The following is a 14,473-nucleotide window of genomic DNA, read 5'->3' as shown; positions in this document are numbered from 1 at the left end:
AAACCACAAGCTAAAAGGCAAGGACAAGCTTTAAGAGGAGATTGATGCATTTGAAGGTGCTCCAAAGGCCTTGGTGAAATGTGTTCCCAAGTCTACATAAAGTTCTACTTCATCAAGTACATCTACAACCCCAAGGATTCCCATCAAGATGATGTGGATCCCGAAGAAGAAGAACTAAAGAGTTTTTGAGGGTGACTCCGCCAACATACTTCACTCATATTCATTTTGGCAAGGACAAGTGCAAACAACTTCCATATCTTGCACTAGTTCAAGGAGTCACAAACCCTCTTGTTGGTAAGGCAAGGGACAAGGTAATATAATGCTTTCATGGATATTATGTGTGTGCTTCACTCTATATCTATGGATACCCTTGTTTGTTCCTTGTGGGACTAACCCATGTAGGTATTGAGAGGGAAACTCACTCCAATGGATTGCTCCAAATGATCTACATCAATCATGAGCATCCACATCTTCAACACCTACATGAAGTCATCATCGGCTAAACCCAAGGTTAGTTCATCCCTCTTAGGGGGGATATCACATCCAGGGGGAGCCTTACTCTAAGAATTGAGCTAAAGTAACTCTAATGGTGTGAACACAACGATGTTGTATGTAAAAGTGGTAACCCCACTTGTGCTTAAACAATGAGTATGACCTATGATCAAATGTTCTCATTTGACTCCTAAGCCAATATACTCATATATAGATGACATAGTCATCGCCAATTGCTTGATAGATCCTAGAGTGATTGTGCATCCTTTGCCACATATTTCATTTGCCATTTTATTGTGTGAGCATGTTGATTGCATACTTTTCTCATCCAAGGGCATCCATTTGTTGCTTTGATTGTTGGGCTCTTCTTATTTTGCCAAATGGATGGACAAGAATGCCTAAGAACTTTCTCTAGCTATCTATGATTTTCTCGTCTCAAACTCTATTCATGCTACATCACAAAGTTTGAACAAGTCAGATTTGAACCCTCTGGGTGAGGAGCACTTGGAGTCACCGATTCATCATAGACTTAAACTTCCAAAACCTCTTTGTGCATTTTGGTATGACTGATTCATGCTTTTTGGTCATACCGAGTTCACTGAGTTGATCTAGGTTTTCAATCTCGGTGCAACCGATTAGAACTATTCGGTCACACTGAGTTGCAGTAACCACTTGCGATTCTGCATCTCGGTACCACCGAGTTGTTCCACTCGGTCACACCGACAGGGACTAGATATATATACCGACGGGTCAAATTTTGGAAATTTCTCTGAAACCTTTTCACCAGTGCGTGTCCTGCTTTGCCGACTCGGGTCTCCGGATCGTCCTCTTATTGCCAGCGACCGCTCGCCACTGGTCTGCGCCGTCGTCAACGGAAATCTTCACCTCTGTTGCCCGTAGCAAGCTCATCGCCGAGCTAGGGTATGAGTTCGACTCTTTGTGCAATCTTTTACCTCTGATTCTTAGTGCAAAGACAATGCCATGTTTCTTACCAAGTATGATATCAATCTATGTAGAGAAAACTTCCTTTAGATTAGTTTTATTCAAAAATTTAGGGTTAGGTTTCCGCCGAACTCATCTCGGACTGACCGAATTGTGGAAATCGGTCTCACCGATTTGGCTTAGGCCATTACACTTGTAATTTTCAGTCTGACCAAAACTTGCAAATCAGTGTCACCGAGTTCAGAAAGTTGTGAAACCCTAGCAATCTCGGAGTCACCGAACTATGTCTCCGTCTGACCAATTCCACTAGTTTAGACTCCAAAGTTGCTTTGGTGTCATCGAGTTTGACAAATCAGTAGCTCCGCAATTCTTTCTGTGCAAAACTAAAACTAAGTTTTTGACTCATTTGTTTTGCAAAACCTCTGCACTTTGTGATTCTCATCCACTCCATCTCATCTATAACTATGCACAAGGTCAGCTCTCAGTTTGCAGTGACAGAATGTCTGATCAGAGTGATAGCCAGAATAAGTCCGAGGACAGATTGATCCGAGTGAGGGCACTAGTCCCTCTGGCTGCTCTGACGTGGGGAGCAAAAGCACTCCTAGCAACCTGCCTAAGGCAACAACAAGGCAGAGGAAGAAGAAAACCTCAGATTCAGAGGATGAGGATTTTGAAGTTGAGGAAGTGACCTCAAAGAAGAAGGTAGTCAAGAAAGAATTTGGCATAGCTGCTTCTACAAAGCCAGATCAGAACAAGAAGGCTCCTGCCAAAAGAGTGCCAATGTCAAAAGCCAGAGAATCAACACAAGAGACTTTGTAGTGGGTGGATCGGATATACATTGATGCCAATGAAGACCACTTTCCAGGAGTGCATGAGAGCTTCAGACTCAATGGAGTTGACAAGTTTGTGGGTTAGAAATTGACTGACGGTGTCCTGGACTAGGGGGTACTCACCACGTCGTCCCCCGATCAGTTAGATTGGGCCGAGGACCCCCATGGTCGTATACTCATGGGCCAGTTCGGACAGCTGTCGCATCCAAGGAAGATTCCACAAGACTTGGTGATCAAGACAAGGACTCCTCCCCACCGGCGTATTCGGCTAGGACTCTTGTTATCCTACGCCTCTGGTGAATTATATAAATGGAGGCCAGGCTAGTCGATAGACCATATAAACAGTCATAATCATAGGCTAGCTTCTAGGGTTTAGCCTCTACGATCTCGTCGTAGATCAACTCTTGTAATACTCATATCATCAAGATCAATCAAGAAGGAAGTAGGGTATTACCTCCATGGAGAGGGCCCGAACCTGGGTAAACATCGTGTCCCCTGCCTCCTGTTACCATTAGCCTTAGACGCACAATTCGGGACCCCCTACCCGAGATCAGCCAGTTTTGACACCAACATTGGTGCTTTCATTGAGAGTTCCGCTGTGCGATCGGGAAAAGGATCAATGGCTCGTCTGCAGATTAACTGCGACGTCGACATCTTTGTCACCGGCTCGACTGGTCACCTTGGCTTGACCGAGGACTGTGCCCTGCCTCCGATCGTCATGTTCGGACAAGGGCCTTCATCAACACCAACTCTGATGTCTATCAAGATCGTTGAGGAATCATCCCTAGAGCTCGGGGGCTCAATGTCAACATTGCCCTCGGGCGACTGTGCTATTTTTCTGGACAGCGAACTTGTATCCGCTGACACTGCCTCCTCGTTTGTCGTTTTAACGATTGCTTCAGTGATATTGTGAGGAATTGAGTCTACAACTACCATGGAAAATTTCGTTGACTTCCGATGGAGGAATCTCTGGCAATCTCTGATATATCAGAGCCCTGTCAAACCTGGACAGGGATCTAGATGAGTTTAGGGCGTGGCCTCTAGAGCCTAGATCATAGGTCCTTTAGAATATCCAACCGTTCATTTTCTGTGGAATTCCCATATCTACCACCCATCAAAATTTCAGCTCGATCCGACCGTACAAACTCCGGGAACCTTCCGATTAGTGCATCACTTTTCAGATCCGTTTCCTACGCGAATATGGATCCGATCCGAATTCATGTTTCTCTATGAACATGATATTTGACAACCTTTTCAAAAGAATTTTATTCTAAGGTATTATGCATTGTTTTTAACACGCGCCCATAAAATTTTAATCCTCCTCTAAGGTACTCTTCTCCATCACGCTGGTGTCAAACTAGTCCGGCAATATAGCTCCACGGCTGCCGACCTGCGCTAGACATGTCGTCGCTTTTTGAGCCGAGCTCAACTTCTTTGGACCCTCACCTCGGGGAGCCGAATAAGAGTTCGGGATCGCCAAGGATAAATCATCACCAACATCGCCGCCCCACGGCTTCCACGGAGCAGGCACACCGGCATCGCCGCATGGTCACTCTATCAAACCAGCATTGGATGCGTCACAAGTTACGACCTGGGTCGGCATGGCCGCACTGTTGCCTCTTCGAGCCAATGTCCATCACGCCGAGCTACTTCAACACCTTGGCTGACTTGGCAGCTGCAACAACTCCTCACCGGCCTGTTCCATAACCTCGGCTAGACCGGGGACTTGGCTATTTCTTCATCAACATACTCCGGTGACTTCGGCATCACCAGCCGACCAGCTTCGTCACGTTAGCTGGACCAGGGGCTTTGCCTCGTCAAGCTAACCTTTGCCGGCATCACCATGCCATCGCTTTATCGACCATCAGGCAATGGGTGTGCATATCGATTCCCAATTTTGGCAGTCGCTTTTCTTCGGACTAATACAACAAATAAACCAGGTGCTATTAATCCTAACAATTTTTACTTGTTGGGTTATTTTTCTTAAGGAATTATTACGCTGGTTTGTTCCATCATCTGTACACAGGTCTGTCAAATGGCGGCCACATTAAAAATGGTCGCATGGTGGTTCGATCAGTTTCCGTACATAGTTCGGCAAACGCCACATCCGAAACTCAGACCACTCTACAAATTCAGGCTTTGTCACGCCTTCACTGCGTCACGCCGACGCCCTGCATCGACATTGGCTTCGGTGGCAGGCCACATCTCTTTAAATAAATTATTCTTGCGTAAAGAAATTATTCAAGGATTATATATATTATTATTATTATTTCCTGGACCGCACTATTTTATGTGTGCAGGTAATCGATTTTGACCATGTTACGTGATCACTACTCCGGAATGCCAAACTCCTTGCTCGGACACCTCGGGCCTGGGGGCTGGGACCTCGGCCGTGTTGAGGACTGCGAACCTTGTCGGTTCAATGGGCGTCTTTGTCCCGTCACAAGCCCAAATCACGTCATCAACACCGAACACATTAACCAGCTAAATTGCTTTCATGCTCAAAAACTTTCAGTTTTAAATTTTGTTCGGTTCGGCCAAGCATTATACTTTTTGGCACAAAGTTGTTTGTGACAAAGTTCCTTGTCAAGACTTTGTTTGTGACGCACATATTCAAATATCCCATTTATTTGGGGGCTCCCTTGATGGAGCTTTTCCTCTTGCATATGATTATACTTGTACGGCTTCGTTCCTTGTTCGTGTATTACGCCACAATATGCACCATATTGACCTAAGTGATTTGCAAGCTAGGTTGCCTTGCTCCTGTGTTTACCCCTACGTTCCAGATTGTTCGGCTAGGGAGTAAAGGGAGCATCCGAGCCGGACCTCAAACTGGGTGAAGCCGAAAGCTAGCGCTCTTACTATTTTCAATAATGGTCGACACACAACGGAACTCATGAGTACAAAAAATCCATTGCACAAGTCTCATAGTAATAATGAGCAACCGAAGAAAGGTATCGGTGGGGGTACTATTTTCTTCGAAGATGCTTCTTACACTTCGTCGGTAATATAGCATAAGTTCACTGAGCGCGCTTTGTCTGTTACAGCCTTATGGCCTGATTGCCTTGTTATCGGAAACACCATCAATATTCTTGATAGGGGGAGTACATAACACTTTTTGGTCCTTGACCAAAGAGGGAGAAGCTGACGATCGGTTAGGATGCGTATAAAGTTCGGGTGAACACAGATATGATATAAGTACTTTGGCAGATACAATCATTATACATAAAATACTTTTGCCCAAGTCACTTGGGGGCTCTTTAAATTTATATATGAGGTGTAAATATGTTTTCTTCTTGGTCGACAGAAGCACAATTTTTTTTCAATTTTTGGATTGGCACCGAACACTTGATCTTGTTCGGACGTCATGTTTTTACTGGCGTTTTTTTGGTTTTCTAAGCTTTTGGCACTTTTAAACTATTTGTTTGTTTTTCGCATAAGTCTCATAGTGCAACGCCGGACACCTTTAGAGATTTGGAAAAAACATTATAGGATGTTGCTATATATGCATCGGTTTCGAATTGTGTCTTCGGTCAATAGTTGGGTTGTCCGGCTCCTGTGCTTGCCTCCTACGTACCGCTTTGTTCGGCTAGGTGTGCAACGGGAGAACCACTGTGATTGTGCTTCTAGCTCGCATGGTTAAGCACCTCAGTGGAGAAAGCCGAAAACTGACTGTCATAATAAGCGCAAACGGGCCCGCGATCCGATGACTATGTTAAATGATGAGCCGTTCATAACATTGGCCGAAGTATTTATGGCTTAACCTCTGCTGTCGCCGAACACTAACCGGGGGCTCGTAGCTAGCTTCCCCAGTTTAAAGCTCCTATGATTAAGTGAAAGTTATAAAGCCAAGATATCTGATTGCCTCGTTTCCGCTAACACAACCGCCTCCGGGTACCGAGACGTCGGCTAAGGGTTGTCTTGTTATTGCGGAAACACCCTGCATAGTATCTACAAAGGGGTAGAAGCCGGCGATGGGCCACTTTCAACTGCTAAACGGTCGCAATGGAGTCAAAATAAGTATATATCATCAACATTTGTACTCATTATACAAGTGTTGCATTCTGTAATTATCGTTATATAAAGCCATAAGTATGCATCAGTTTGACCTTAAGATTTTGGCCAAGCTGGGTTGCCTGGCACCTGTGCTTACCCCTACGTTCCTGATTGTTCGGTTAGGCAGTAAAGGGAGCACCTCTGTGATTGTTACTACCGGGTCATCCGAGTTAGTACCTCAGACTGGATGAAGCCGAAAGCTAGCAATCTTAAAGGATCACATTGGTCAGCAACGACAGAAGTAAATTTTTTGGTTCATTTATACCATAGTTTGGGAACTTTCCCCGAACTAAATCCTCAATATTTTCCTCCCACATTGATCGGAGCTGAGGTTTCAGGATCATGCTTAGCATGACAACCCAAAGAAAGGAACCGATAGTGGGACTATTTTCTTTGGAAGATGTTTCTTATCTTGAAAATTAATATAACATATCTCTCCGCGTACCTTTGTTTATCAAACCGTATGGCCGGATTGCCTTGTTTGCCGTAAATCTTTGCCCTCATAAAGGCTTTATAAAGTATGACAAACACTCCTCGGCTGCTGGCCAAGGAGGTGGAAGTCGATGGTCAGTCAACAAAGTTTTTTACAATGCGGATCCGAGCATTAATGATGTAAAGTACATGGATACATAGAATCATTACACATAATTTGTGATTTTTACTATGGACATCGATCCTTAATTCGGCCACCCATGCCCACATTAAGGCTCAGGGGCTACTGGGCTTCGTGCTTATCATTTAAAAATATTATAGGGGTACACCGATCCCCTGATCTGGTGTTGCCACCCGACTAGTGGCTCGGGGGCTACTGCATTGACAATCCAATGCAGAAAATTTAAAGTGCAATATAGTTTTCGAGGAGATTATTATCCTCAGGTTGGTCGGCCGCACCCAACCTGTCGTGGATTTGTCACGGCAGATGTCCTAGCGAAAGGACTTAGTCGTGGAGCCATCGCTACGAGTTTACTTGAAGGGGTTAAAGCGGACACAAAGACACGGGGGTTTTATACTAGTTCGGCCCCTTCGATGAAGGTAAAAGCCTACGTCTAGTTGCAATGGAATTGATGTGGTCTCGATGGCTAGGGAGCAAACAAGCTTCGCCTAGACTCGAGTTGTCGTTCTCTCCCTGAACCGCCGCCGGGTCGTCCCCTTATATACACGGGTGACGCCCGTCGGTCCATAGAGTCCCAACCGGTCCATACTCGTATCCCGGTTGGTATCTCTCTGTTCCTAACTTACAATACAAGTTGCACATCAGGCCGGTTTACGGCTACAAGTTCTAAACCGGCTACAAGCCTTGGGCCTTCATCTCTTAATACCACTAATGAAGTTATCCTGGCCCAAGCAGGCCGGTTCACGCCTAGTGGTAATATCCCCAACATTAGGCCCCAGATTGATTTGAACTGGTTCATGTCAATCCCCACAAAATCTGGTGTCTTGGACATCTTCGGGTAATTGGTAAACCGCCGTGTCGTCATCATTTCTGGTTGCTGTAAGCTGGCATGACGTCATCATGAAATTTTATCATTTATAACGCCGTCTTTTAACAATAGCTCCTGGATCCGCGCGCTTGACCTAGCTCTGTTGCCTTATAAATAAGACCGAAGGGTCATTTCTTTCCCTTTCCCTTCGTCCCTTCTTCTTCGTCTTCCTCGCATCGCCAGCCTTGGAGCTCTGCCACCGCCGTCGACCTCTGCCTCGTCTTGGGCTGCTGCATCAACCTGAACGTACCAGAGCATTGCCGCATCTTTCCGCATCTTCTCCGTTCCCGGTAAGCTTTCTCCTCTTCTTGACCTAGATCTGTTCTTAGGGTTCCATGTTCGTGCTGTGTTCGTCGCATGCTCATACCTGTTTTCTGACCTTGAATGAATCTGTGAATCCCTGCTGCGTTTAGTAGTAGTTTTTAAGCATCCACCTGTAGTTTCTCATCTAAGTCCATATATCTCTCGCACATATCCGCTCAATGGTTCACTTCTGTTTCTGCCTTACTCTTCGGAATATTTTCTGTTTTTGTGAGCTCGCGGTAGATCCGCGACTGTGATAAGATCATGTGAAACTTGTTTCTGCATACCTAGTTATCCATAGCTTCAATTTCTTCCAATGCTTAGGTCAGGCGGTTTAACTTATCATAGAAAAAAATTACTAAACCGGTATATACCATTAGTCCCCTGGTTGAACCGCCAGAATCCACATGATGCCGCATTGTGGAAGACCGATTTATAGGTACTGTCCCCGATTTATCGTAGTTTAGATCAACACCTTCTTTTACCAGTGTGTTCTTGAACCGGATCACCTATTTCTTGTAGATCTCGCCATGGCCAAACAAGTGTATGCGTGCAATTGGGTTCCTTCTCGCGTCAGGGAATCACAGTTGGACGATCTAGTCTTGATCGGTGCTTTAGACAGTAAAGATACGATCCACTGGAGGGTTCCTGGAAATGAATGTCCTCCCACCCCCCAGGAAGGAGAGGTTGTGGTCTTCGCAGATCACTTGGCTCGGGGCTTCAAACCGCCCGGGTCTAAATTTTACCGGGATGTGTTAGCCAATTTTCAGCTCCGTCCACAGGATATTGGCCCCAACTCTGTTACCAATCTATGCCACTTTCAAGTGCTCTCTGAGGTATGCTTTCAAGAGGAGCCTTCAGTTGAGTTGTTTAGAGACCTCTTCCATTTAAACCGTCGCACTGAATTCACCGATGGCCCCAACACTGAATTGGGCGGTATGGCCATTCTGAAGAGGAAGGAGATCACTTATCCCCACGTCAAACTCCATACTCACCCCAAGGAGTGGAATGCAACTTGGTTTTATTGCAAGGATACCTCCCCTGACAATGAAAATCCCTTGCCTGGCTTCCGTCCGGAATGGCTCAGCAACACACACCCTTTTCCACAAAGACTAAGCGCCAAGGAAAGAATTAAATACGCTCCGCAACTGTCCAAGCTCCGAGCTTTTATGGCCAATGGCTTAACGGGAATAGATCTTTCACGCTGTTGGATATCATGGAGCATACTGCCTCTGAGCCGGCGCTCCAGTTTGATGTGCAAGTATACTGATAGTGTCGATGACCCACTCCGACACACTAAAATCAAACTCCCCGATGATGAAGTCACAGAATCTGTAAAAAAGATGCTGAATGAACCGGAGCACCTCTGTGCTCAAACCGGTCTGCCTCCTTACTGCACCACCAACAAACCGCCAGCGGTAAGATTTTAATTGCTCTATTGTTGAACCTGTTACTGCTTTATCTGTTTGACATTTAATTACTGCTGATCCAGGGCGATAATCCGTTTTGGAGCAAGAAGCTTTCTCAAGACAAAACGGAGAAAGCAGGGCGGCCAATCCGTCCCAAGACCAAGGTTATCAAGAAGCCAGCTCACAAGAGAAAAACCACCGCTTCATCTGATCCAGCTATTGATGACGATGTGGGTAACCCGGACCTTGAGGTAGAACTTGACTCGCTTGGCTTATTTTTTACACGCCTTATTGATGATGATGCTTGTCAGGACGACGCTGAAGCCAGCAATGCGGAATTCGTTAAGGTAACTATTCTCTCTTCCGATTCAGAAATCTTGCCTTTGCCAAAATTTCGACAGGCAAACCGGAAAGTTAAATTTTCTCATCCTCATGCTTATTTGGATCCTAAATTTCTTATGAAGACTCAGCAACATGAAGCTCGCCGCACAACCCGGCACAGTGGCCAGGTAGTTACCTCCATCGGTTTACCAAACAGTCCGGTTTGAAAACGCCGCTCCGAGGTCTCTGACCTTTTTGTTGATTTACATCCTAAAGTGGGTTTCATCTGTCAACCTCTTAACCCATCCGACTCCGATTATCAGGTTACTTCTCATTCATCTTCTGGTGAATCAGCGGCCACTCAGCTGCCACCGTTAAAAACAGTTCTTGGGTAAGCTAAGCTGAACATATGCTTCCAGTACACTATTTAATGGCTTATGCTTTTCCTTGAATCTTTGATTTTCTTTCAGGGCCAAACCTAAACCGAGCAAGAAAGCCCGCCTGGATAAAGCGGCTGAAGAAGATGTAGCCCCAGAACATGACAAAACGCTAGATCTTGAAGCATTTGCTCCTGAGGATACTCCCAATGATCCTCCTTTACAAGATGATGCTATTCCAGAAGAGAGGCCTATTAATACTTCAGTCTCTGCTGACCCGCCTGTCAGCTTCGTCCGGATTGAGAAATCCCACAGTCCTGCTGACAAACCGATCACACTAACACAAACCGGCGAGTCCAAAGATGATGATGTTGTGATTACCGGTGTAGGCCGCTTTGAACCCGGGAATCCTGTCACCTTAACCAAGCATACCATAAAAGAGGATTTTTCCGCTCTGAATAAAGAAAAATGGGATGTTGAACTGGAGACATATGCTGCTCTGAGTGCCCAAGATCTTCATTCCGGCTATCTAAACCGGCTTTATACTAGCCGTGACTGTGAAGCTGGTCTGGTAAAAATGATGAGGGATAAATTTGAGGTAACTTACTTCTTTACTGACTGCCTTTGCATCAATCCTCCTAGCCCCCAAGGGTCGGTTTGTAGCCTTCGTCAAACCGGGACTTGAATATGATCCTCAACACTTTTGAAATCCATTAATATAGCCCCGTAGGGCCGGTTTAACTTAGCAGAATTAGACCGGGGCTCCAACAGAAAACTACCCTTAGAACATAATTTGAGCAAATAGCCATTAGCCCCCAAGTGCCAAGTTGAATACCTGTATTGAGCTTGGGACTTTGCAATCTAGTAAATTTTGAAAACTGAAGGTTCATTAGCCCCCAAGTATCAGGCGTATAACTTTGTTATGTGGTTGATACTTCAATTTCTTGGACCGCTTGTTTAAAGCTAAATGCTGTCTGTATGCAGGCTGAGGTGAGAATCAAGGAGGACCGGATTGCTGATTTGCAGGAGGCCTTGAAAACTCAACAAGCTGAAACAGACAAGGAAAAGGAAGAATTAACCAGCGCCTTGAGCACCGCTGAACAGCTGAAGGAAGGCTTCAAGAAAGAGCGGGCTGATTGGGCCACTGAGAAGGCCGCTTTGACCAAAAGAGCGGAAAATGCTGAAGCTGCCCTTAAACCGGTGGCGGATGAACTGACGTCCGTAAAGCGGCAAATACACTCCATGACCGCTGCGATCTTTGGTAAGCTCCTTTTAACTTTCGTGATAATCTGAACCTGCTGCAGCATAAATCCGGTTTGAAACCGTCCCTATATTGTTGTAGGCACACGCACCGGGCACTTGGGAAACGATGTGCGGAAGAAACTGAAGGCTGCCTACACCTTAGTGGAACAATTATATACCGAAGCCCAGCGGATCATCACCACAGCCTCTCATAACAACCCAGCACCTTCTTTAATCCAAGACACTCTTAACATGTTGTCGATGCTTCCGGCCCGGATGGAGGAGCTGAAGAAATCTGCTGCTCGAACCGGAGCTATTAACGCCTTGATCCGAGCAAAGGCATGGGTGCCAGATTTCGACCCTGTGGAAGCATCTCAAGGCTATCCCAGCCTGAAGGAAGATGGCTCTGAGTTCAACGAAGAGGATTTAAGGGCAATAAACCGTGTAGTGCGCCCTTTGGCTTGTCAGCTAGCTGAAGAGGCAGACTTGACGCATTATCAAGCACAATACAACGACCAGAACAAGCGAGTGCCTGCCCCAACTCTTGAAGCGGAGAATCTGATCCCTCCAATCCGTAAGCACACTTACGCTCCTGATACTGAACTGTCTTCCCTGATACATGAAGAGGCTGTTTTCCAAGCTTTAATGGGAATCGACTGGACCACTGTTGATTTCCAGCCAATGGGTAGGGATGAAGAAGCTGAAGCGGATGATGACGAGGAGCAGGCCTAAACCGGGAGCCGGTTTGTATAGCTGTCCTTGGAATCTTTCCAAAATAATAAATGATCTTTATTTGGGCACCGTGATGCCTTGTAACAGGATAGTTAATACTTCTATCTTCAATATGCCTTCGTGCATAAGTACTGAAGCTTTTATTCGAAAAAACCTCCATTCATATTTCCTACCATGTCTTGGCATGAAGCTGGTTTAGCCAAGCTTTGAAGCGGAGGTTTTATAAACCGTTACCGTCAACAAGGGGGGAGAAAACAGCTCCCGTATAGACCGTACTGGGTCAATATAAACCCCCTTGTTACTCCATGATGTTAACAGGAAAAAATAAAAATAAACCGGGCATACTTCTCCGGATTAAAGGTGTTTGTTGACATAAAAGGAATCCAACAAAAAACTAAGAACAAACAAGCCATGAAAATACCATGGAAACCAAGGCAATGATAAAAACTGTTTGCAAAAATATGCTATACTGAGCTGATCAGATGGTATTACGATGGTCGGACAGGACCAAGCCCCCAATAGGAGTGACAATGATTCAAGTCAGCCAGGTCCCTAAATTCAAAAAATTTCCTACGTGTCACCAAGATCTATCTATGGAGAAACCAGCAACGAGGGGAAGGAGAGTGCATCTACATACCCTTGTAGATCGCTAAGCGGAAGCGTTCAATGGAACGGGGTTGATGGAGTCGTACTCGCCGTGATTCAGATCACCGATGACCTAGTGCCGAACGGACAGCACCTCCGCGTTCAACACACGTATGGAGCGGATGACGTCTCCTCCTTCTTGATCCGGCAAGGGGGAAGGAGAGGTTGATGAAGATCCAGCAGCACGACGGCGTGGTGGTGGATGCAACAGAACTCCGGCAGGGCTTCGCTAAGCAACTATGGGAGGAGGAGGAGGTGTTGCAGGGAGGAGGGAGGCGCCAGGGCTTATGGGTGCGGCCACCCCTCCCTCCCCTCCCTTTATATAGGTGCAAGAGAGGGGGAAGGCGCAGCCTTGCCCCTTCCTCCAAGGAAGGGGTGCGGCCAAGAGGGGGGAGGAGTCCATCCTCCCCAAGGCACCTCGGAGGTGCCTTCCCCTATTTGGACTCTCCCCTCTCCAAGTCTCCATGGCGCATGGGCCTCTTGGGGATGGTGCCCTGGGCCCATATGGGCCAAGGCGCACCCCCTATAGCCCATGTGGCCCCCCCAAGGCAGGTGGAACCCCCCGGTGGACCCCCGGACCCCTTTCGGCACTCCTGGTACAATACCGATAAAGTTCGAAACTTTTCCGGCGACCAAAATAAGACTTCCTATATATAAATCTTTACCTCCGGAACTCCTCGTGACGTCCGGGATCTCATCCGGGACTCCGAACAACATTCGGTTTGCTGCATACTCATATTCATAGAACCCTAGTGTCACCGAACCTTAAGTGTGTAGACCCTACGGATTCGAGAGAGGCGTTGGGCTATAACTGAACCCGAGCGATTGCATTGCAGGCTACGCGTTACTGAACCAGAGCGATGGATCGATGGCTGTTAACTGAACCCGATGGAGCGATTCCTTCGCTACTGCTGCTAACTGAAGCCGATCGATTGGATGAACAGTGAGTGTTGCAGGGGGGGGTGGATGAACAGTGAGCGGTGGTGTTGCCTCTGGATGAACAGGAACCCGTGGTGTGGAGGGCTGGATGAATAGTAGATGGTGGAGGGGTGGCCGTGGAGAGGTGGTTCAACAGAACCCCGTGGTGTGGAGGGCTGGATGAACAGTAGACGGTGGAGGGGTGCCCGTGGAGGGGTGGTTGAACAGTAGCTGGTGGAGTAGCGCACGGTGGAGGCTGGATGAACAGGAGCCCGTGGAGGCTGGAGGAGGTCGACGGTAGCCCGTGGAGGCTGGAGGAGGTCGACGGTGGAGATGAACAATATCCTGTGGAGTCCCGTGTTGCGGTACTCCACACCCCTCCCCCCCCCCCCCCGTTTCGATCGTAGCACTCCAACACAAGTCCGTTTCGTCCGTTTTGCGGTACGCCACACCCGTTTCGACCGTAGGAGGTCCGTTTCCTTCGTTTTGCGGTACGCCAGGCCCCTCCCGATCAACAGGATGCCGTTTCGACCGTAGGAGGTCCGTTTCCTCCGTTTTGCGGTATGCCAGACCCCTCCCGATGAACAGGATCCCGTTTCGAACGTGGCCGATCGAACACAAGGCGTTTCCTCCGTTGTGCGGTATGCCAGGCCTCGTTTCCATCGCCTGTTCCGTCCAAGCCCTCCCGATGAACACAACCACGCATTCCGTTCTGACCCAGCTGG

The sequence above is a fragment of the Triticum aestivum genome, chromosome 6B (assembly GCF_018294505.1).
Source record: "Triticum aestivum cultivar Chinese Spring chromosome 6B, IWGSC CS RefSeq v2.1, whole genome shotgun sequence".
In the NCBI taxonomy this organism is placed as follows: Eukaryota; Viridiplantae; Streptophyta; class Magnoliopsida; order Poales; family Poaceae; genus Triticum; species Triticum aestivum.
This window is presented reverse-complemented; position numbering follows the sequence as displayed.